The sequence below is a fragment of the Triticum urartu genome, chromosome 3 (assembly GCF_003073215.2).
Source record: "Triticum urartu cultivar G1812 chromosome 3, Tu2.1, whole genome shotgun sequence".
Classification (NCBI taxonomy): domain Eukaryota; kingdom Viridiplantae; phylum Streptophyta; class Magnoliopsida; order Poales; family Poaceae; genus Triticum; species Triticum urartu.
Window position 1 is genome coordinate 702,630,308 of NC_053024.1, and position 23,303 is coordinate 702,653,610.

The 23,303-nt window shown below is 46.0% G+C and overlaps 1 long non-coding RNA gene across 4 annotated transcripts; it reads right to left on the bottom strand.

The window, feature by feature from the left end:
• Positions 1 to 6,654: 6,654 nt before the first annotated feature.
• LOC125549284 lies at positions 6,655 to 9,072 on the bottom strand. 4 transcript variants are annotated; one of them, XR_007301303.1, is made up of 6 exons: positions 8,589 to 9,072; positions 8,366 to 8,485; positions 8,053 to 8,241; positions 7,552 to 7,975; positions 7,332 to 7,470; positions 6,655 to 6,956 (listed from the first exon to the last, which is right to left on the bottom strand). It is a non-coding gene; the product is annotated as an uncharacterized LOC125549284 (long non-coding RNA). The 4 variants fall into 4 exon arrangements; XR_007301302.1 differs by having other exon boundaries at positions 6,655 to 6,887; positions 8,366 to 9,069; XR_007301300.1 differs by having other exon boundaries at positions 8,366 to 9,068.
• Positions 9,073 to 23,303: the final 14,231 nt, after the last annotated feature.

Here is a 23,303-nt window from a genome sequence, read left to right on the forward strand (position 1 = left end):
CATTGTAGTGAGTGAAGGAAATATGCCCTAGAGGCAATAATAAAGTTATTATTTATTTCCTTATTTTATGATAAATGTTTATTATTCATGCTAGAATTGTATTAACCAGAAACTTAGTACATGTGTGAATACATAGACAAAACATAAGTGTCCCTAGTATGCCTCTACTAGACTAGCTTGTTTATCAAAGATGGTTATGTTTCCTAACCATAGACATGTGTTGTCATTTGATGAACGGGCTCACATCATTAGGAGAATGATGTGATGGACAAGAACCATCCGTTAGCTTAGCATTATGATCGTTAAGTTTTATTGCTATTGCTTTCTTCATGACTTATACATGTTCCTCTGACTATGAGATTATTCAACTCCCGAATACCGGAGGATCACCTTGTATGCTATCAAACGTCACAACGTAACTGGATGCTCTCCAGGTGTCTTTGAAGGTGTTTGTTGGGTTGGCATAGATTGAGATTAGGATTTGTCACTCTGTGTATCGAAGAGGTATCTCTGGGTCCTCTCGGTAATGCACATCACTATAAGCCTTGCAAGCAATGTGACTAATGAGTTAGTTGCGGGATGATGCATTATGGAACGAGTAAAGAGACTTGCCGGTAACGAGATTGAACTAGGTATGAGGATACCGACGATCGAATCTCGGGCAAGTAACAGATCGATGACAAAGGGAACAACGTATGTTGTTATGCGGTTTGACCGATAAAGATCTTCGTAGAATATGTAGGAACCAATATGAGCATCCAGGTTCCGCTATTGGTTATTGACCGGAGATGAGTCTCGGTCATGTCTTCATAGTTCACGAACCGGTAGGGTCCGCACGCTTAACGTTTCGGTGACGATCGGTATTATGAGTTTATGTGTTTTAATGTACCGAAGGTAGTTCGGAGTCTCGAAAATGATCACGGATATGACGAGGAGTCTTGAAATGGTCGAGACATAACGATCGATATATTGGATGACTATGTTTGGACATCAGAATGGTTTCGGGTGATTTCGGGCATTTATCGGAGTACCGGGGGGTTACCGGAACCCCCCGGGAGTACCGTGGGGTTACCGGAACCCCCCGGGGAGTCTATGGGCCTTATTGGGCCTTAGTGGGAGAGAGGAGGAGGCGGCCAGGTGGAGGGCGCGCCCCCCCAAGCCCAATCCGAATTAGGTGGGGGGCTGGCCCCCCTTTCCTTCTCCCTCTATCCTCCTTCCTTCCTCTCCTACTCCAACTAGGGAATGGGGGGAATTCTACTCCCGGTGGGAGTAGGACTCCCCCAGGGTGCGCCATAGAGAGGGTCGGCCCTCCCCTCCTACACTCCTTTATATACGGGGGAGGGGGCGCCCCATAGACACATAAGTTGATTATTTAGCCGTGTGCGGTGCCCCCTCCACCATATTCCACCTCGGTCATATCGTCATAGTGCTTAGGCGAAGCCCTGCGCCGGTAACTTCATCATCACCGTCATCACGCCATCATGCTGACGAAACTCTCCCTCGACCTCAGCTGGATCTAGAGTTCGTGGGACGTCACTGAGCTGAACATGTGCAGATCGCGGAGGTGTCGTACCTTCAGTGCTAGGATCGGTCGGATCGTGAAGACGTATGACTACATCAACCGCGTTGTCATAACGCTTCCGCTTACGGTCTACGAGGGTACGTGGACAACACTCTCCCCTCTCGTTGCTATGCATCACCTAGATAGATCTTGCGTGTGCGTACGAGATTTTTTGAAATTACCGCGTTCCCCATTAGTGGTATCCGGGCCAGGTCTATGTGTAGATGTTATATGCATGAGTAGAACACAAAGAGTTGTGGGCGATAATAGTCATACTGCTTACCAGCATGTCATACTTTGATTCGGCTGTATAGTTGGATGAAGCGGCCCAGACCAACATTACATGACCGCGTTCATGAGACTGGTTCTACCGGCGTGCTTTGCACATAGGTGGCTAGTGGGTGTCTGTTTCTCCAGCTTTAGTTGAATAGAGTGTGACTATGCCCGGTCCTTGTTGAAGGTTAAAACAGCACACTTGACGAAAAATTGTTGTGGTTTTGATGCGTAGGTAAGAAGGGTTCTTGCTAAGCCCGTAGTAGGCACGTAAAACTTGCAACAACAAAGTAGAGGACGTCTAACTTGTTTTTGCAGAGCTTGTTGTGATGTGACATGGTCAAGACGTGATGATATATAATTTGTTGTATGAGATGATCATATTTTGTAGAAGTTATCGGCAACTGGCAGGAGCCTTATGGTTGTCGCTTTATTGTATGAAATGCAATCGCCATGTAATTGCTTTACTTTATCACTAAGTGGTAGCGTTAGTCGTAGAAGCTATAGTTAGTGAGACGACAATGATGCTTCGATGGAGATCAAGGTGTCAAGCCGGTGACGATGGTGATCATGACGGTGCTTTGGAGATGGAGATCAAAGGCACAAGATGATGATGGCCATATCATATCAGTTAGATTGATGGCATGTGATGTTTATCCTTTATGCATCTTATTTTTCTTAATACGGGCGGTAGCATTATAAGATGATCCCTTACTAAATTTCAAGGTACAGGTGTTCTCCCTGAGAATGCACTGTTGCGACAGTTTGTCGTGCCGAGACACCACGTGATGATCGGGTGTGATAAGCTCTACGTTCACATACAACGGGTGCAAGCCAGTTTTGCACATGCAGAACACTCGGGTTAAACTTGACGAGCCTAGCATATGCAGATATGGCCTCGAAACACTGAGACCGAAAGGTCGAGCGCGAATCATATAGTAGATATGATCAACATAGTGATGTTCACCATTGAAAACTACTCCATCTCACGTGATGATCAAACATGATTTAGTTGATTTGGATCACGTGATCATTTAGATGACTAGAGGGATGTCTATCTAAGTGGGACTTCTTAAGTAATATGATTAATTAAACTTTAATATATCATGAACTTAGTCCTGGTAGTATTAGCATAGCTATGTTGTAGATCAATAGCTCGCGATGTAGCTCTCCGTTTATTTTTGATATGTTCCTAGAGAAAAATAAGTTGAAAGTTGATAGTAGCAATGATGCAGACTTGGTTCGTGATCTGATGATTTTCCTCATTGCTGCATAGAAGAATTATGTTCTTGATGCACCGCTTGGTGACAGACCTATTGCAGGAGTAGATGCAGACGTTACGAACGTTTGACAATGCTCGGTATGATGACTACTTGATAGTTTAGTGCACCATGCTTTACGGCTTAGAATCGGGACTTCAAAAACGTTTTGAATGCCATGGAGCATATAAGATGTTCCAAGAGTTGAAATTGGCATTTCATAATCATACCTGTGTAAAGAGGTATGAGACCTCTGACAGTACTTTGCCTACAAGATGGAGGAGAATTGCTCAACCAGTGAGCATGTGCTCAGATTGTCTGGGTACTACAATTGCTTGAATCAAGTGAGAGTTAATCTTCCAGATAAGATAGTAATTGACAAAGTTCTCTAGCCACTATCACCAAGTTACTAGAACTTCGTGATGAACTATAATATGCAAGGGATGACGAAAACAATTCCCAAGCTCTTCGCGATGCTAAAATCGGCGAAGGTAGAAATCAAGAAAAGCATCAAGTGTTGATGGTTGATAAGACCACTAGTTTCAAGAAAAAGGGAAAAAGGGAAGAAGGGAAACTTCAAGAAGAACGGCAAGCAAGTTGCTGCTCAAGTGAAGAAGCCCAAGTCTGGACCTAAGCCTGAGACTAAGTGCTTCTACTGCAAATGGACTGGTCACTAGAAGCGGAACTACCCAAGTATTTGGCGGATAGGAAGGATGGCAAAGTGAACAAAGGTATATTTGATATACATGTTATTGGTGTGTACTTTACTATTGTTTATAGCAACCCCTCAGTATTTGATACTAGTTCAGTTGCTAAGAGTAGTAACTCGAAACAGGAGTTGCAAGATAAACAGAGACTAGTTAAGGACGAGGTGACGATGTGTATTGGAAATGATTCCAAAGTTGATAAGATCACCATCGCACACTCCTTTTACCTTCCGGATTAGTGTTGAACCTAAAATAAATGTTATTTTGGTGTTTGCGTTGAGCATGAATATGATTGGATCATGTTTATTGCAATATGATTATTCATTTAAGACAAAGAATAATTGTTATTTTATTTACGGGAATAAAACCTTCTATGGTCATACACTTAATATAAATGGTTTATTGAATCTCGATCGTAGTGATACACATATTCATAATATTGAAGCCAAAAGATGCAAGGTTAATAATGATAGTGCAACTTATTTGTGGCACTGCCGTTTAGGTCATATTGGTGTAAAGCGCATGAAGAAGATCCATGCTGATGTGATTTTGGAATCACTTGATTATGAATTGATGACCCACAAGTGTAGGGGATCTATCGTAGTCCTTTCGATAAGTAAGAGTGTCGAACCCAACGAGGAGCAGAAGGAAATGACAAGCGGTTTTCAGTAAGGTATTCTCTGCAAGCACTGAAATTATCGGTAATAGATAGTTTTGTGATAAGGTAATTGGTAACGAGCAACAAGTAACAAAAATAAATAAGGTGCAGCAAGGTGGCCCAATCCTTTTCGTAGCAAAGGACAAGCATGGACAAATTCTTATATGAAGGAAAACGCTCCCGAGGACACATGGGAAATATTGTCAAGCTAGTTTTCATCACGCTCATATGATCCGCGTTCGTTACTTTGATAATTTGATATGTGGGTGGACCGGTGCTTGGGTGCTGCCCTTCCTTGGACAAGCATCTCACTTATGATTAACCCCTATTGCAAGCATCCGCAACTACAAAAGAAGTATTAAGGTAAACCTAACCATAGCATGAAAACATATGGATCCAAATCAGCCCCTTACGAAGCAACGATAAACTAGGGATTAAGCTTCTGTCACTCTAGCAACCCATCATCTACTTATTACTTCCCGATGCCTTCCTCTAGGCCCAAACAATGGTGAAGTGTCATGTAGTCGACGTTCACATAACACCACTAGAGGAGAGACAACATACATTTCATCAAAATATCGAACGAATACCAAATTCACATGACTACTAATAGCAAGACTTCTCCCATGTCCTCAGGAACAAACATAACTACTCACAAATCATATTCATGTTCATAATCAGAGGGGTATTAATATGCATTAAAGATCTGAACTTATAATCTTCCACCAGATAAACCAACTAGCATCAACTACAAAGCGTAATCAACACTACTAGCAACCCACAGATACCAATCTGAGGCTTTGGGACAAAGATTGGATACAAGATATGAACTAGAGTTTGAGAGGAGATGGTGCTGGTGAAGATGTTGATGGAGATTGACACCTCCCGACGAGAGGGTCATTGGTGATGAAGATGTCGATGATTTCCCCCTCTCGGAGGGATGTTTCCCCGACAGAACAGCTCCGCCGGAACCCTAGATTGGTTCTGCCAAGGTTTCGCCTCGTGGCGGCGGAGCTTCTTTTCCGAAAGCTTGCTTATGATTTTTTCCAGGGTGAAAGACACCATGTAGCCAAAGATGGGCACCGGAGGCCTGACAGGGGGCACATGAGGCAGGGGGGCGCGCCCAGGGGGTAGGGCGCGCCCCCACCCTCGTGGATGGTGGGTCGCCCCCCTCCGGTGCTTTCTTCGCTTAGTATTTTTTATAAATTACAAAACTGACTTCCGTGGAGTTTCAGGACTTTTGGAGTTGTGCAGAATAGGTATCTAATATTTGCTCCTTTTGCAGCCCAGAATTCCAGCTGCCGGCATTCTCCCTCTTCGTGTAAACCTTGTAAAATAAGAGAGAAAAGGCATAAGTATTATGATATAATGTGTAATAACATCCCATAATGCAATAAATATCAATATCAAAGCATGATGCAAAGTGGACGTATCAACTCCCCCAAGCTTAGACCTCGCTTGTCCTCAAGTGGAAGCCGAAATCGAAAAATATGTTCACATGTTTAGAAATAGGGGTTTCGATAAAATAAAATATGAAGATGAGGGCATCATGATCATTCTTGAAACAACAACATACATTTATATTGTCATATGATTTCTTATGCTCAAGTAACAATCTATTCACAATGTCAAGTATGAATCAGAAACTTCATTGAAAACTAACAAACTATAATCTTGGTCACTGAAGCAATTGCAATTTATCATAACATAGGAAAGAGTCAACATAAGAGCTTTTCAACAAGTCCACATACTCAACTATCATTTAGTCTTTCACAATTGCTAACACTCACGCAATACTTATGGTTATGGAGTTTTAATCGGACATAGAGAAAGATAAGGGCTTATAATGTTGCCTCCCAACCTTTTACCTCAAGGGTAATGTCAAAAATAATAGTTCATGCTAACTTACATCCAATTGGATATATATTCAGTAGAACAGAAGTACAGAGACATAGTAAAGCCAAGATGGCACTAAACCTGGTAGTCCCATCCGATCACTGCAGAGGGCTTGACGCCCTTTGACGTCTCCAGGAGTAGTGGCAAGAAGTTCCGCCCGCCCGCCACCATATACAAGGTTCATCCAACACACACACACACACACACACACAACGCCACTGCAACAAGGTCCAACACAAACTCACGAACAACACATACACCACAGAGTCTGCTGTGGGCACAGCACAACAAGCCCAAACACCACAAGGGTGGCACAAACAACACATATACTCCAGTGGCACACACCAAACAAAAAAAAGCAATAGAAACCCCAATTCCTGGAGAGGGAGAAAGAATGGGAATGGGAGTGCAGGCGCGGACCTCGTTGTGGCCAGCGAGGGAGATCTTCTCCTTGTTGAAGATGGCGATGTAGAAGTCGAGTATGCAGCCCTCCGGCATGCAGCCGCCACGGCACCATCAGCATACAAAATAATCTGCATCACCGGTCATAGTCTCGTCAGGATTCTAGCATCGATGTTGCATTTTTCCAAGCAATTTATGACCTGCAAAAAATCATGTTGTTCATATTATATAGAACGAAAAATAAGATTCTAGCATCGATGTTATGCATTTCAGTACTGATTAACAGTCTCTTTTTTCATAACAATCCTAGCTAAAAAAATGTTTTTAGTATGTCTTAGGCTATTGGCTAATTCTGGGCATAATAGTCTCAAAGTGCATATGTGGTTCTTTGAGTATAGAAGCGGAACACAATGCTAGTAAATAAAAAGACTAAAAACATAAAGAGTTGTGGAACGCCATCGCAGCTGATTACATTCGCTAAAATAAGGTAGAAGAGATAGTAATGGAAATGTACAGTCCAAAATGTAGAAGTTGAATGAAAAGTTTAGTAAGATGAGATTGGCAGTGTAGCTTACCTACAACTGGGGCTTCTCTAAAAGCAGCAATTAGAACTGTTGTACATACATGAACTTGCTTAGTAGCTTTCTTCAGCACTTAGAAAAGAAATCTCACGATGATGATTTGTTGCTCACCTTGCTGCATGCTGCAAACCGACTAAGAGAACATTATGTGAAGACAAACCATGAGATTCAGGTAGAACTTGTCCTGCAATGAAGGTTGCAGTTTTAACATTACCTGTGGATTCAGTCGTCAGTCTAAAGTAACAAACCAACTGTCTGCAACTGATGGGAGATATCCACTGATATTTTTTCTCGCATCATGCCAGTTGCCAAACTTCAAATCACACACAAAACATACCGGCGCACAGAGAGAAACGACGCTGGCAGATTTCGCATCCCCTGACTGGAAGAACCGGCGGCCATGGGACATGCGTCCTCGGCGCTCCACAACAATAGCAACAGAATGAGAGCAATGTCTGCCATGGAGTTCAGAGCTATAGTGTTTGCATCCTCTTCGCGGACCAACATCGCCGCGGCACCGGAGCTTGCGTTATGGGCGCAACAGCAATGGCGGAGTGAAGACATGTGTATATCTTATTTAGGAAATAGCACCAAAAGGCATTGTCTGTCTCCCACAACAGAGGCAGATCCATCTCTACCTACAAATGGGTTAAAAATTGTACTGAATCCGACATGGTTAATTGTATTGGCAAGTAACCACGGGAGGGGCACATACCTCGTAGTCAAGCTGCAAGAAGTCGGAAAATCAAAGCACAATCCTCTCAAATCAGTTCAATCGATCCACCACCCAGTTGCTACGAAAAGTACCAATTCACTGTGTAACATTGTTGTGTCATAGCGCATCATCAAGGAGAATCCACTAATTCCATGATCGTTGTAGCCTTTCACGGCCAAGTAATTAGGCCTATGATACATAAGATACACTGAGATCAAACCTGAACATGCTAGCTTGTACAGTACTTATACATAAAGCAAAACATTTGGAGTTGGTCTTGTATGGAATATAAAGGGGGCAAAAGAGCAAGTACCTGATTCATGGGTGGCGTCAGGCTGCTGAGGCTGCGCGACATCCAGATCGTGGCGAGCGTCCACGCGAGTAGTACGCCAGCATGTGGAAGGAGATGGCGTTAAGGCTGGCGCGTCCACAACTGGATGGATCGACGGTGGTCGCGTTCACGCAGCTGACGCCGTGAGACTGGGGCGTGGTGGAGTCGTGCAGGCAGTTTACACACAGTCGAGTACTTGAGTTACCTCGAGGGATGTGGTAGTGGCGTGCCCAGATCGAGTGGATCCGGCCGGTGAGGTGCCTCGCGGCACCAGGGGGAGGCGGCGGACGTGGTGAAGGGTGGCGGCGAGCGCTGCTTCTTCCTCTGCAGCGACAGGTGCGCGCTCTCCCGGTTGAGCACCAGCTACACCCGCCGCTCGTCCTCCTCTGAGACTCGTCGTTCTTCAGGCCGCCGTCCCCTTCAGCGCCGGAGGATAGGACCCCCCGGGATCCATTATAGGAGTTAGCCTGGGCATATAGGGCGCGGGGCACGAGTGAAGGTGGGAGCGCGGAGCTCGCATCGCGGCGGCGTCTGACAGGCGTGGGCGCGGTACGGGAATGCGGCGGCGCTGAGCTCGCGTGGGGGCGGCATTGTAGTGTGATGGCGCTGAGCTTACGCGGGGGAGGCAGGGCAACGCTTATGGGAAGATGGAAAGGACTGGATCTGGAGTGGAGGAATTCTCGGGCATAACCAGCTCATCAACGTCGGGTGGAATAGATCCGCAAATTTGGGCTTCTGCTGGTGGGATTCGCGAGATCAAGGGGACGCCGAGCTGGTATCGGCAGACCACGGCGTGCGACTGCTCGGCAGAACATTTGATCTGATCCGTTGACCCAAGTGACAGGTCATTGGCGTAATACGGACTGTAGGATATGTTTAAGTGGATTTGATCGTAGGGTCCTGATTATCTTGTGTACAGTTTTTTATGTAACTCTAGGTGAATTCATGTTTGCTCTTTTAATAGTACTCCCTCCGTCCCAAAATTTTTGTTTTAGATTTGTCTAAATACGGATGTATCTAGTTACGTTTTAGTGTTAGATACATCCGTATCTAAGACAAGAATCTTGGGACGGAGGGAGTAGTATAGTATAGAAGTATAGATATAGATAAGGCAAAGAAACTTACTTGTCAGTAGTTAAGGAAGCTAGCAGTAGTACTAACTACTCCAGTGTGTGTGGGCTCGCTGTACACGTGCAGCCCGACTTTCCTGTAAAAAGAACTTGTGCTCTCACTATTCGTTTTGGAGCTCGGCCACCATAGAGCCCCTTTTTTAAAAATAATCCAGAAAATCATAATTTGAAGTTTCAACAAATTGGACAAGAAATCCACAAGCTACTGAAAATAAGAACGATAAAAACTACTCCCGGGAGATTGAAACAGAAGACAGGGGAGGAACCCTAGCCACCCCAACCTCCCCCCCCTCCTCTGGCGCTCCCGCAGGCGGCAGGGGAGGAACCCTAGCCGCCGGCGCCTCTCCTCTCCCCCCTCCCGCCGCCGCCAAAGGGTGCGCCCGGGCGAAGCCCGGCCAGTGCCGGCGACGGCGGGGACTCTCACCCCCTTGTGCGGCTAGGGCTGGCGCGGTCGGACCAGGGCGCTGCGGAGCGCGGGACGCGGCGGCGGCTCTGCTGGTGGCGCGGGGCTCTCCGGCCGGCGTGGTGGGCTGCGATGAGGCGGGCCGTGCCCGGGGTCTGGATGCGGCGCCTCGGCCGGATCTGGCCCTACGGCGGCGAGGGCCGCGGGCGGCGCTGTGGGCGGGCGGCCACCTCTGCCCGGTCCTCCCTGCCTGGTGGAGGTGGGGGGTGGTGGTGCGTGCTGGTGGTCGGGGACGGCGGCTGTGACTTTGGCGGCGGCTCGGCCAGATCTGACTTCTCAGCGGTGCGGGCCTCGGAAGGCTTGGGCTGCGGGCAGCCGCCTCGACCGGGGCCATGTCGGCTGGTTGGGATGGCGGCGCAGTAGCGGTGGTTCGGCCCCCCTCTCCTGATGCTTGGGGTGCTTGGAGCTGTGGTCGGAGGTGTGGCCGGAGGGTGGACCACGGTCGCTCGACGCTCCTCGTCTTTGGCTGGCCACGGTGGTTGGGGCGCTCCGGGGGTTGGCAGGGTGCCTCCGGGTTTTTGCTGTTGCCAGGGGTGGCGACGGCGGCCCGTCCCCGGTTCAAGAAATGGCGAGGTAGCTGCGGCGTGCCCGGCAGCCGCTGGTGGCTTTCCCCTGCCCTGTCTCAGCCGGTTGGGTCCCATTCTCGCCCAAAGGGCTCGCCTTTCTGACAGCCGCGTCCGGTGGTCCGTGTGGAAGGAGGTGGGGTGGTCTTGGATGCCAGGGCGGCGGCTCTGGTGGTGGAAGCACGGTGCTCGCGGGCGGAGGCCGTGGCTCAGGTGCTGCCCGGTGGCCATGGCCGTGTGGGCGGCGTGGTGGCCGGGGGGGTGATGATCGGTGGTGGTGGTGCGGCTTCCGTACCTTTGCCAGGGGCAGTGAGCATGGACCGGGGTGAAAACCTGCTCTGTCTTTGGGCAGTCCGGCGGCGATGAGTTCGTCCCCTTCTTGAAGGCGCCGTCGCGGTCCTCATTGTCGTGGTTCTATGTCTGACAGTAGTGTAGGGGGGTAAGTATGGAGAGGCAAGATCTTAGCTGTGGGGAAGTTGTAAGCACGCAGGGTTTACGAGTTCAGGCCCTTCTCGGAGGAAGTAATAGCCCTACGTCTCAGAGCCCGGAGGCGGTCGACTAGATTATATGAATATGGGTTACAGAGGTGCGAACCTTGTCTCGGAGGAGGGGGTGGCTTATATAGAGTGCGTCAGGTGTTGGAAATATGCCCTAGAGGTAATAATAAAAGCATTATTATTATATTTCCTTGTTCATGATAATTGTCTTTATTCATGCTATAATTGTGTTATCCGGAAATCGTAATACATGTGTGAATAATAGACACCAACATGTCCCTAGTAAGCCTCTAGTTGACTAGCTCGGTGATCAACAGATAGTCATGGTTTCCTGACTATGGACATTAGATGTCATTGATAACGAGATCACATCATTAGGAGAATGATGTGATGGACAAGACCCAATCCTAAACATAGCATAAGATCGTATAGTTTGTTTGCTAGAGTTTTCCAATGTCAAGTATCTTTTCCTTAGACCATGAGATCGTGTAACTCCCGGATACCGTAGGAGTGCTTTGGGTGTACCAAACGTCACAACGTAACTCGGTGACTATAAAGGTATACTACGGGTATCTTCGAAAGTGTCTGTTGGGTTGACACGGATCAAGACTGAGATTTGTCACTCCGTATGACGGAGAGGTATCGCTGGGCCCACTCGGTAATGCATCATCATAATGAGCTCAAAGTGACCAAGTGTCTGGTCACGGGATCATACATTACGGTACGAGTAAAGTGACTTGCCAGTAACGAGATTGAACGAGGTATTGGGATACCGACGATCGGATCTGGGGCAAGTAACATACCGATTGACAAAGGGAATTGTATACGGGGTTGCTTGAATCCTCGACATCGTGGTTCATCCGATGAGATCATCGAGGAGCATGTGGGAGCCAACATGGGTATCCAGATCCAGCTGTTGGTTATTGACCGGAGAGTCGTCTCGGTCATGTCTACATGTCTCCCGAACCCGTAGGGTCTACACACTTATGGTTCGGTGACGCTAGGGTTGTAGGGATATGTATATGCAGTAACCCGAATGTTGTTCGGAGTCCCAGATGAGATCCCGGACGTCGCGAGGAGTTCCAGAATGGTCCGGAGGTAAAGAATTATATATAGGAAGTGCTATTTCGGCCATCGGGACAAGTTTCGGGGTCACCGGTATTGTACCGGGACCACCGGAAGGGTCCCGGGGGTCCACCGGGTGGGGCCACCTGCCCTGCGGGGCCACATGGGCTGTAGGGGGTGCGCCTTGGCCTATATGGGCCAAGGGCACCAGCCCGAAGAGGCCCATGCGCCTGGGGTTCAAGGAAGGGAAGAGTCCCAAAGGGGGAAGGCACCTCCTAGGTGCCTTAGGGAGGAGGGATTCCTCCCTTGGCCGCACCCCCCTAGGAGATTGGATCTCCTAGGGCCGGCGCCCCCCCCTTGGATTCCCTATATATAGTGGGGGAAGGAGGGCCTCTCAAACCACGCCTTTGGTGCCTCCCTCTCCCTCTCCAACACATCCTCCTCCTCCATAGAGCTTGGCGAAGCCCTGCCGGAGCACTGCAGCTCCATCACCACTACGCCGTCGTGCTGCTGCTGGAGCCATCTTCCTTAACCTCTCCTTCCCCTTGCTGGATCAAGAAGGAGGAGACGTTACGCTGACCGTACGTGTGTTGAACGCGGAGGTGCCGTCCGTTCGGCGCTAGGATCTCCGGTGATTTGGATCACGTCGAGTACGCCTTCCTCATCCCCGTTCTTTGAACGCTTCCGCGCGTGATCTACAAAGGTATGTAGATGCAATCCGATCACTCGTTGCTAGATGAACTCCTAGATGGATCTTGGTGAAACCGTAGGAAAATTTTGTTTTCTGCAACGTTCCCCAACAGTGGCATCATGAGCTAGGTCTATGCGTAGTTCTCTTGCACGAGTAGAACACAATTTGTTGTGGGCGTTGATGTTTTCAACTTTCTTGCCGCTACTAGTCTTATCTTGCTTCAACGGTATTGTGGGATGAAGCGGCCCGGACCAATCTTACACGTACGCTTACGTGAGACCGGTTCCACCGACTAACATGCACAAGTTGCATAAGGTGGCTGGCGGGTGTCTGTCTCTCCCACTTTAGTTGGAGCGGATTCGATGAAAAGGGTCCTTATGAAGGGTAAATAGAAGTTGACAAATCACGTTGTGGCTTTCACGTAGGTAAGAAAACGTTCTTGCTAGAACCCTACTTCAGCCACGTAAACCATGCAACAACAATTAGAGGACGTCTAACTTGTTTTTGCAGCAAGTGCTTTGTGATGTGATATGGCCAAAGTTGTGATGAATGATGAATGATATATATGTGATGTATGAGATGTTCATGCTATTGTAATAGGAATCACGACTTGCATGTCGATGAGTATGACAACCGACAGGAGCCATAGGAGTTGTCTTTATTTTTTGTATGACCTGCGTGTCATTGAGAAACGCCATGTAAATTACTTTACTTTATTGCTAAACGCGGTAGCCGTAGTAGTAGAAGTAATAGTTGGCGAGCAACTTCATGGAGACACGATGATGGAGATCATGATGATGGAGATCATGGTGTTATGCCGGTGACAAGATGATCATGGAGCCCCAAGATGGAGATCAAAGGAGCTATGTGATATTGGCCATATCATGTCACTATTATTATTTGATTGCATGTGATGTTTATCATGTTTTTACATCTTTTTTACTTAGAACGACGGTAGTAAATAAGATGATCCCTCATAATAATTTCAAGAAAGTGTTCCCCCTAACTGTGCACCGTTGCGACAGTTTGTTGTTTCGAAGCACCACGTGATGATCGAGTGTTAGATTCTAACGTTCACATACAATGGGTGTAAGACAGATTTACACATGCAAACACTTAGGTTGACTTGACGAGCCTAGCATGTACAGACATGGCCTCGGAACAAAGAAGACCGAAAGGTCGAGCATGAGTCGTATAGAAGATACGATCAACATGAAGATGTTCACCGATGTTGACTAGTCCGTCTCACGTGATGATCGGACATGGCCTAGTTAACTTGGATCATGTTATACTTAGATTACAGGAGGGATGTCTATCTAAGTGGGAGTTCATTGAATAATTTGATTAGATGAACTTAATTATCATGAACTTAGTCTAAAACTTTACAATATGTCTTGTAGATCAAATGGCCAACGTAGTCCTCAACTTCAACGCGTTCCTAGAGAAAACCAAGCTGAAAGACGATGGCAGCAACTACACGGACTGGGTCCGGAACCTGAGGATCATCCTCATAGCTGCCAAGAAAGATTATGTCCTACAAGCACCGCTAGGTGACGCACCTTTTCTCCCTGCAGAACAAGACGTTATGAACGCTTGGCAGGCACGTACCGACGACTACTCCCTCGTTCAGTGCGGCATGCTTTACAGCTTAGAGCCGGGGCTCCAAAAGCGTTTTGAGAGACACAGAGCATATGAGATGTTCGAAGAGCTGAAAATGGTTTTCCAAGCTCATGCCCGGGTCTAGAGATATCAAGTCTCCGACAAGTTCTTCAACTGTAAGATGGAGGAAAATAGTTCTGTCAGTGAGCACATACTCACTATGTCTGGGTTGCATAACCGCTTGACTCAGCTGGGAGTTTATCTCCCGGATGACGCGGTCATTGACAGAATCCTTCAGTCGCTTCCACCGAGCTACAAGAGCTTTGTGATGAACTTCAATATGCAGGGGATGGAAAAGACCATTCGTGAAGTATTTGCAATGCTGAAATCAGCAGAGGTAGAAGTCAAAAAGGAACATCAAGTGTTGATGGTGAATAAAACCACTAAGTTCAAGAAGGGCAAGGGAAAGAAAGCCTTCAAGAAAGACGGCAAGGGAGTTGCCGCGCCCGGCAAGCAAGCTACCGGGAAGAAGCCAAAGAATGGACCCAAGCCCGAGACTGAGTGCTTTTATTGCAAGGAAAGTGGTCACTGGAAGCGGAACTGCCCCAAATACTTAGCGGACAAGAAGGCTGGCAGAACGAAAGGTATATGTGATATACATGTAATTGATGTGTACCTTACCAGTACTCGTAGTAGCTCCTGGGTATTTGATACCGGTGCGGTTGCTCACATTTGTAACTCAAAACAGGAGCTGCGGAATAAGCGGAGACTGGCGAAGGACGAGGTGACGATGCGCGTCGGGAATGGTTCCAAGGTCAATGTGATCGCCGTCGGCACGCTACCTCTACATTTACCTTCGGGATTAGTTTTAAACCTTAATAATTGTTATTTAGTGCCAGCTTTGAGCATGAACATTGTATCAGGATCTCGTTTAATTCGAGATGGCTACTCATTTAAATCCGAGAATAATGGTTGTTTTATTTATATGAGAGATATGTTTTATGGTCATGCTCCGATGGTAAATGGTTTATTCTTAATGAATCTCGAGCGTAATGCTACACATGTTCATAGTGTGAGTACCAAAAGATGTAAGATTGATAATGATAGTCCCACATACTTGTGGCACTGCCGCCTTGGTCACATAGGTGTCAAACGCATGAAGAAGCTCCATGCTGATGGACTTTTAGAGTCTCTTGATTACGAATCATTTGACATGTGCGAACCATGCCTCATGGGTAAAATGACCAAGACTCCATTCTCAGGAACAATGGAGCGAGCAACCAACTTATTGGAAATCATACATACTGATGTGTGCGGTCCAATGAGTGTTGAGGCTCGCGGTGGCTATCGTTATGTTCTCACCCTCACTGATGACTTGAGTAGATATGGGTATGTCTACTTAATGAAACACAAGTCTGAAACCTTTGAAAAGTTCAAGGAATTTCAGAGTGAGGTTGAGAATCAACGTGACAGGAAAATCAAGTTCCTGCGATCAGATCGTGGAGGAGAATACTTGAGTCATGAGTTTGGCACACACTTAAGAAAATGTGGAATAGTTTCATAGCTCACGCCGCCTGGAACACCTCAGCGTAATGGTGTGTCCGAACGTCGTAATCGCACTCTATTAGATATGGTGCGATCTATGATGTCTCTTGCCGATTTACCGCTATCTTTTTGGGGGTATGCTTTAGAGACTGCCGCATTCACTTTAAATAGGGCTCCGTCTAAATCCATTGAGACGACACCGTATGAATTATGGTTTGGGAAGAAACCTAAGCTGCGTTTCTAAAAGTTTGGGGATGCGATGCTTATGTCAAGAAACTTCAACCTGAAAAGTTCGAACCCAAGTCGGAAAAATGCGTCTTCATAGGATACCCTAAAGAAACTATTGGGTATACCTTCTACCTCAGATCTGAAGGCAAGATCTTTGTTGCCAAGAATGGATCCTTTCTGGAGAAAGAGTTTCTCTCGAAAGAAGTAAGTGGGAGGAAAGTAGAACTTGATGAAGTATTACCTCTTGAACCGGAAAATGGCGCAACTCAAGAAAATGTTCCTGAGGTGCCTGCACCGACTAGAGAGGAAGTTAATGATGATGATCAAGATACTTCTGATCAAGCTCCTACTGAAATTCGAAGGTCCACAAGGACACGTTCCGCACTAGAGTGGTACGGCAACCCTGTCTTGGAAATCATGTTGTTAGACAACGGTGAACCTTCGAACTATGAAGAAGCGATGGCAGGCCCGGATTCCGACAAATGGCTAGAAGCCATGAAATCCGAGATAGGATCCATGTATGAAAACGAAGTATGGACTTTGACTGACTTGCCCGTTGAGCGGCGAGCCATAGAAAATAAATGGATCTTTAAGAAGAAGACAGACGCGGATGGTAATGTGACCATCTATAAAGCTCGGCTTGTCGCTAAGGGTTATCGACAAGTTCAAGGGGTTGACTACGATGAGACTTTCTCACCGGTAGCGAAGCTGAAGTCCGTCCGAATCATGTTAGCGATTGCCGCATTCTATGATTATGAAATATGGAAAATGGACGTCAAAACGGCATTCCTTAATGGTTTCCTTAAGGAAGAATTGTATATGATGCAGCCGGAAGGTTTTGTCGATCCTAAGAATGCTGACAAGGTGTGCAAGCTCCAACGCTCGATTTATGGGCTGGTGCAAGCATCTCGAAGTTGGAACATTCGCTTTGATGAGATGATCAAAGCGTTTGGGTTTACACAGACTTATGGAGAAGCCTGTGTTTACAAGAAAGTGAGTGGGAGCTCTGTAGCATTTCTCATATTATATGTAGATGACATACTTTTGATGGGAAATGATATAGAACTCTTGGACAGCATTAAGGCCTACTTGAATAAGAGTTTTTCAATGAAGGACCTTGGAGAAGCTGCTTATATATTAGGCATCAAGATCTACAGAGATAGATCAAGACGCCTCATAGGTCTTTCACAAAGCACATACCTTGATAAGATATTGAAGAAGTTCAATATGGATCAGTCTAAGAAGGGGTTCTTGCCTGTGTTGCAAGGTGTGAAATTGAGCTCAGCTCAATGTCCGACCACGGCAGAAGATATAGAAGAGATGAGTGTCATCCCCTATGCGTCAGCCATAGGTTCTATTATGTATAACATGCTGTGTACCAGACCTGATGTAAACCTTGCCGTAAGTTTGGTAGGAAGGTACCAAAGTAATCCCGGCAAGGAACACTGGACAGCGGTCAAGAATATCCTGAAGTACCTGAAAAGGACTAAGGAAATATTTCTCATCTATGGAGGTGACGAAGAGCTCGTCGTAAAGGGTTACGTCGACGCTAGCTTCGACACAGATCTGGATGACTCTAAGTCACAAACCGGATACGTGTATATTTTGATTGGTGGGGCAGTAAGCTGGTACAGTTGCAAGCAGAGCGTCGTGGCGGGATCTACATGTGAAGCGGAGTACATGGCAGCCTTGGAGGCAGCACATGAAGCAATTTGGGTGAAGGAGTTCATAACCGACCTAGGAGTCATACCCAATGCGTCGGGGCCAATCAAACTCTTCTGTGACAACACCGGAGCTATTGCACTTGCCAAGGAGCCCAGGTTTCACAAGAAGGCAAGGCACATCAAGCGTCGCTTTAACTCCATTCGTGAAAATGTTCAACATGGAGACATAGATATTTGTAAAGTACATACGGACTTGAATGTAGCAGATCCGTTGACTAAACCTCTCCCTAGAGCAAAACATGATCAACACCAGAATTCCATGGGTATTCGATTCATCACAATGTAACTAGATTATTGACTCTAGTGCAAGTGGTAGACTGCTGGAAACATGCCCTAGAGGCAATAATAAAAGTATTATTATTATATTTCCTTGTTCATGATAATTGTCTTTATTCATGCTATAATTGTGTTATCCGGAAATCGTAATACATGTGTGAATAATAGACACCAACATGTCCCTAGTAAGCCTCTAGTTGACTAGCTCGGTGATCAACAGATAGTCATGGTTTCCTGACTATGGACATTAGATGTCATTGATAACGAGATCACATCATTAGGAGAATGATGTGATGGACAAGACCCAATCCTAAACATAGCATAAGATCGTATAGTTCGTTTGCTAGAGTTTTCCAATGTCAAGTATCTTTTCCTTAGACCATGAGATCGTGTAACTCCCGGATACCGTAGGAGTGCTTTGGGTGTACCAAACGTCACAACGTAACTGGGTGACTATAAAGGTATACTACGGGTATCTCCAAAAGTGTGTGTTGGATTGACACGGATCAAGGCTGGGATTTGTCACTCCGTATGACGGAGAGGTATCACTTGGCCCACTCGGTAATGCATCATCATAATGAGCTCAAAGTGACCAAGTGTCTGGTCACGGGATCATACATTACGGTACGAGTAAAGTGACTTGCCGGTAACGAGATTGAACGAGGTATTGGGATACTGACGATCGGATCTCGGGCAAGTAACGTACCGATTGACAAAGGGAATTGTATACGGGGTTGCTTGAATCCTCGACATCGTGGTTCATCCGATGAGATCATCGAGGAGCATGTGGGAGCCAACATGGTTATCCAGATCCCGCTGTTGGTTATTGACCGGAGAGTCGTCTCGGTCATGTCTACATGTCTCCCGAACCCGTAGGGTCTACACACTTAAGGTTCGGTGACGCTAGGGTTGTAGGGATATGTATATGCAGTAACCCGAATGTTGTTCGGAGTCCCGGATGAGATCCCGGACGTCGCGAGCAGTTCCAGAATGGTCCGGAGGTAAACAATTATATATAGGAAGTGCTATTTCGGCCATCGGGACAAGTTTCGGGGTCATCGGTATTGTACCGGGACCACCGGAAGGGTCCCGGGGGTCCACCGGGTGGGGCCACCTGCCCCGGGGGGGCACATGGGCTGTAGGGGGTGCGCCTTGTCCTATATGGGCCAAGGGCACCAGCCCCAAGAGGCCCATGCGCCTAGGGTTCAAGGAAGGGAAGAGTCCCAAAGGGGGAAGGCACCTCCTAGGTGCCTTGGGGAGGAGGGATTCCTCCCTTGGCCGCACCCCCCTAGGAGATTGGATCTCCTAGGGCCGGCGCCCCCCCTTGGATTCCCTATATATAGTGGGGGAAGTATGGCCTCTCAAACCACGCCTTTGGTGCCTCCCTCTCCCTCTCCAACACATCCTCCTCCTCCATAGAGCTTGGCGAAGCCCTGCCGGAGCACTGCAGCTCCATCACCACCACGCCGTCGTGCTTCTGCTGGAGCCATCTTCCTCAACCTCTCCTTCCCCTTGCTGGATCAAGAAGGAGGAGACGTTATGCTGACCGTACGTGTGTTGAATGCGGAGGTGCCGTCCGTTCGGCGCTAGGATCTCCGGTGATTTGGATCACGTTGAGTACGCCTTCCTCATCCCCGTTCTTTGAACGCTTCTGCGCATGATCTACAAAGGTATGTAGATGCAATCCGATCACTCGTTGCTAGATGAACTCCTAGATGGATCTTGGTGAAACCATAGGAAAATTTTGTTTTCTGCAACGTTCCCCAACAACGACAACTTTGGTTTCTTGCCAAACCACAGTTCAGATTGTGTCGTCTCAACGGACTTAGATGGTGCCCTATTTAACGTGAATGCAGCTGTCTCTAATGCATAACCCCAAAACGATAGTGGTAGATCGGTAAGAGACATCATAGATCGCACCATATCTAATAAAGTACGGTTATGATATTCGGACACACCATTATGCTGTGGTGTTCCAGGTGGCATGAGTTTGTGAAACTATTCCACATTGTTTTAATTGAAGACCAAACTCGTAACTCAAATATTTTACTTCTGCGATCATATCGTAGAATTTTTTTTATTTTTGTTACGATGATTTTCCACTTCACTCTGAAATTCTTTGAACTTTTCAAATGTTTCAGACCTTTGTTTCATCAAGTAGATATACTCATATCTGCTCAAATCATCTGTGAAGATCAGAAAATAATGATACCTATCGCGAGCCTCAATATTCATCGGACCACATACATCAGTATGTATGATTTCCAACAAATCTGTTGCTCGCTCTATTGTTCCGAAGAACAGAGTCTTAGTCATCTTGCCCATGAGGCATGGTTCGCAAGCATCAACTGATTCATAATCAAATGATTCCAAAAGCCCATCAGCATGGAGTTTCTTCATGCGCTTTACACCAATATGACCTAAACGGCAGTGCTACAAATAAGTTGCACTATCATTATTAACTTTGCATCTTTTGGTTTCAATATTATGATTATGTGTATCACTACGATCAAGATCCAACGAACTATTTTCATTGGGTGTGTAACCATATAAGGTTTTACTCATGTAAACAGAACAACAATTTATTCTCTTACTTAAATGAATAACCGTATTACAATAAACATGATCAAATCATATTCATGCTCAACGCAAACACCAAATAACACTTATTCAGGTTCAGCACAAATCCCGAAAGTATAGGGAGTGTGCGATGATGATCATATCAGTCTTGGAACCACTTCCAACACACATCGTCACTTCACCCTTAACTAGTCTCTGTTTATTCTGCAACTCCCATTTCGAGTTACTAATCTTAGCAACTGAACTAGTATCAAATACTGAGGGGTTGCTATAAACACTAGTAAAGTACACATCAATAACATGTATATCAAATATACTTATGTTCACTTTGCCATCCTTCTTATCTGCCAATCACTTGGGGTAGTTCCGCTTCCATTGACCAGTCCCTTTGCAGTAGAAACACTTAGTCTCAGGCTTAGGACCAGACTTGAGCTTCTTCACTTGAGCAGCAACTTGCTTGCTGTTCTTCTTGAAGTTCCCCTTCTTCCCTCTGCCCTTTTCTTGAAACTAGTGGTCTTGTCTACCATCAACACTTGATGTTTTTCTCGATTTCTACCTTCGTCAATTTCCGCATTACGAAGAGCTTGGGAATTGTTTCCGTTATCCCTTGCATATCATAGTTCATCACGAAGTTCTATTAACTTGGTGATGGTGACTAGAGAATTCTGTCAATCACTATCTTATCTGGAAGATTAACTCCCACTTGATTCAAGCGATTGTAGTACTCAGACAATCTGAGCACATGCTCACTAGTTGAGCGATTCTCCTCCATCTTTTGGCTATAGAACTTGTTGGAGACTTCATATCTCTCAACTCGGGTATTTGCTTGAAATATTAACTTCAACTCCTGGAACATCTCATATGCTCCATGACGTTCAAAACGTCTTTGAAGTCCCGATTCTAAGCCATTAAGCATGGTGCACTAAACTATCAAGTAGTCATCATATTGAGCTAGCCAAACGTTCATAACGTCTGCATCTGCTCCTGCAATAGGTCCGTCACTTAGCGGTGCATCAAGGACATAATTCTTCTGTGCAGCAATGAGGATAAACCTCAGATCACGGATCCAATCCGCATCATTGCTACTAACATCTTTCAACACAATTTTCTCTAGGAACATATCAAAATAAACACAGGGAAGCAACAACGTGAGCTATTGATCTACAACATGATTTGCAAAATACTACCAGGACTAAGTTCATGATAAATTTAAGTTCAATTAATCATATTACTTAAGAACTCCCACTTAGATAGACATCCCTCTAATCCTCTAAGTGATCACGTGATCCAAATCAACTAAACCATGTCCGATCATCACGTGAGATGGAGCAGTTTCATTGGTGAACATCACTATGTTGATCATATCTACTATATGATTCACGCTCGACCTTTCGGTCTCCGCGTTCCGAGGCCATATCTGTATATGCTTGGCTCGTCAAGTATAACCTGAGTATTCCGCGTGTGCAACTGTTTTGCACCCGTTGTATTTGAACGTAGAGCCTATCACACCCGATCATCACGTGGTGTCTCAGCACGAAGAACTTTCGCAACGGTGCATACTCAGGGAGAACACTTCTTGATAATTAGTGAGAGATCATCTTAAAATGCTACCGTCAAACTAAGCAAAATAAGATGTATAAAAGATAAACATCATATGCAATCAAAATATGTGACATGATATGGCCATCATCATCTTGCGCCTTTGATCTCCATCTCCAAAGTACTGTCATGATCTCTATCTTCACCGGCATGACACCATGATCTCCATCATCTTGATCTATATCAATGTGTCGTCACATGGTCGTCTCGCCAACTATTGCTCTTACAACTATTGCTATCGCATAGCGATAAAGTAAAGCAATTATTTGGTGCTTGCATCTTATGCAATAAAGATACAACCATAAGGCTTTTGCCAGTTGCCGATAACTTTAACAAAACATGATCATCTCATACAACAACTTATATCTCATCACGTTTTGACCATATCACATCACAACATGCCCTGCAAAAACAAGTTAGACGTCCTCTACTTTGTTGTTGCAAGTTTTACGTGGCTGCTACGGGCTTAAGCAAGAACCAATCTTACCTACGCATCAAAACCACAACGATAGTTTGTCAAGTTGGTGCTGTTTTAACCTTTGCAAGGACCGGGCGTAGCCACACTCGGTTCAACTAAACTTGGAGAAATTGTCACCCGCAAGCCACCTATGTGCAAAGCACGTCGGGAGAACCGGTCTCGCGTAAGCGTACACGTAATGTCGGTTCGGGACGCTTCGTCCAACAATACCGCCGAACCAAAGTATGACATGCTGGTAAGCAGTATGACTTATATCGCCCACAACTCACTTGTGTTCTACTCGTGCATATAATATCAACACATAAAACCTAGGCTCGGATGCCACTGTTGGGTTTCGTAGTAATTTCAAAAAATTTCCTACGCTCACGCAAGATCATAGTGATGCATAGCAACGAGAGGGGAGAGTATGATCTATGTACCTTATAGATCGCAACGGAAGCGTTTGGTTGATGTAGTCGTACGTCTTCACGGCCCGATCGATC